The 2,328-nt window shown below is 35.2% G+C and overlaps 1 non-coding gene across 1 annotated transcript; it reads right to left on the bottom strand.

The window, feature by feature from the left end:
* Window positions 1–1,826: 1,826 nt before the first annotated feature.
* On the bottom strand, window positions 1,827–1,908 carry Trnas-cga. Its single transcript has one exon. It is a non-coding gene; the product is annotated as a tRNA-Ser (tRNA).
* Window positions 1,909–2,328: the final 420 nt, after the last annotated feature.

Here is a 2,328-nt window from a genome sequence, read left to right as displayed (position 1 = left end):
GTACAACTGACTGGCCGCATCTCGCTATGCGATGGAGTAGCGAGCGACGAAATTCCAAGAGTCAAGCCAACTTTAGTTAACTCTAAATCTAACAACACTTTAAGATATGAATGCAATATATTAACAGTAGAATAATAAGATACTGTATTCTAAAGAGTCAACAATCTGTGTATATTATACGTAACTAGCACCACCAGCACAGCGCTGGCTCGACGTGCACGGCTCTCAGCGTGCACACATCTCTCAGTCAGTATACAGTCCCTAGGCTAGTAGTACTAACACATCACAATTATTAGCTATGCAAGCCTACATATTATTAACAACAGAACTGATAGCTTACCGAAGATTTGTGGCTTCTAATAACTTATCCTCGCCTTATAGGGCAACGTTTTTACATAAATCAAACCAGGTTTCTTCACTTCTGTAATTCAAACCAATCAACAAGTACCGCCATGACTTTGCTTCTTCATAGCAAGTGCGCCCTCAATAGTTAAGAGAATTATACTATAGATAACTCATTACATACGGTAACTAAAAAAGTACTACGCTACTTTTATAGCTAGCTAGGCCTAGTCTAGTACTACCTACTACTGTAGGTACTGTACTGCAGAGGCCTATTTTAATACACTATTTAGATAGGCTCTTCTTTTCCCATCTTTTGGCAGAGGTCGAAAAATTTTTTTCATTTCTTAAAACTTATATAGTGGTGTAGAATAGTCTTTTAAGAACATTTCCAGAAAAAAATAATGTGATACGATTCTTCGTTACGGAGTTATTGATTTTTAAGTAACATGAGTTCAATAATTTTGCCTCGAAGCTTATCTTATTTTTGTTGGCTACGCACCACTGACTTGATCAATTGGCACCAAAGATCTTATAAACACAAGATAGCGTTCTCCGCGATTTACGCGTAACAAATAGAAGCGTCGGTCAAGGTTCAAAAGTTTCCAGTTTAGCAAGAGGGCGTCATTCATGCGCTATTATACCAACTCTCTCTATATAGGAATTCTAGTAATGATCACTACCGACTAATAAAATAATAATTTACTGACTCCCTCTTTTAAAACAGAACAAAAGTTACAAGTAAAGATAAAATAAATAAAAAAAGAAAGAGATAATTATAGTAATTAATTTTTTTTTAATCCAAATGCAATAAAATTAATATTATACTAAAATATAAAATCTTAACTAAAATGAAAAAAAAATTGAAAAAGTCAATAAAAATAAATAAATCAATCAAAACAAACACATAATATAATAAATGCAATGTGAAATGGATGTAAAAACATACATCAAATACACAACAGAAGTACAGTTAATGCCTATGCATAAAATCATGTAAAGAAAGAAGAAAGAAAAAAAAAACTTATAAACTATTAACATTATTAGCAGGGTCATTTAAGACGTGTGTCCGTTTTTCCCATGCATCTTTTAGATATTCTTTAATAATACATGTATCAAAAATTAAACCAAGAGTGGAATTTGTTGAGAAAAGATCATCAAGCAAATAATGAATTTTTAGATCTGGTGAACCATTGGAGAAATTTTCCCAATATGCATGTAAATTATTTTTAAGTAGAGCAATAGAGCAATTCTACTAGACTAGTTCTACCAAGGTAAGTCCTTGGTTCTATGGTTCTACCGTGACTGACTCTGAGAACGTCTCTAGGGCCTTGACAGTAGTAGCCTAGGCCTAGGCATACCTAGTCTATGTCTACTTGCTTTTTTCTTCTTAAAAAAGGAACGATTTTTTTTAATTGACCTATCTATGAAATCATACTTAGAAAGATCATAACAATTAATAAAAGGTTAAATTAAAAAAAGAACGTCACGGACAGGATTCGAACCTGTGCGGGGAGACCCCATTGGATTTCGAGTCCAACGCCTTAACCACTCGGCCACCGTGACATGCGCATACTACCTTGCAATTATAGCAAATGTAGGCTGCAATAAGGAGACTAACTGTTTTAATAATACCGTAGACCATGTGTAGACTATGCAGCTTAATTTATATCTATGGTGTAGGCCTAGGCTAGACCAAAATAATAATTATAGCAATAATGCTAATTTAACATTTTGTTTTGACTGTATTCACTGGCGTATTTAGAGGGTTGAGAGAAGAGGGACGCACTTCCCCAAATATTCCTTGCGCCCCTCCCCCACCAGTCTTCTCTCCTCTCCACCACCATTCTTCTTCCCGGTGTAGCCGATCATTTCGGTCGCGCTTCGTTTCGGTCGCGGTTTATTTCGAAAAATATATGGAGCGCCGAAGGAGTTGCGAAAACGCAAAATTTAATATGCCTAGGCCCTATATATTATAATTAGTTC

Source organism: Anneissia japonica, unplaced genomic scaffold, assembly GCF_011630105.1.
Source record: "Anneissia japonica isolate Jap-2015-1 unplaced genomic scaffold, ASM1163010v1 scaffold287891_len339112_cov183, whole genome shotgun sequence".
Taxonomy (NCBI): Eukaryota; Metazoa; Echinodermata; class Crinoidea; order Comatulida; family Comatulidae; genus Anneissia; species Anneissia japonica.
The sequence above is the reverse complement of the archived record's forward strand: the minus strand, read 5'-3'. Positions and strand labels throughout refer to the sequence as shown.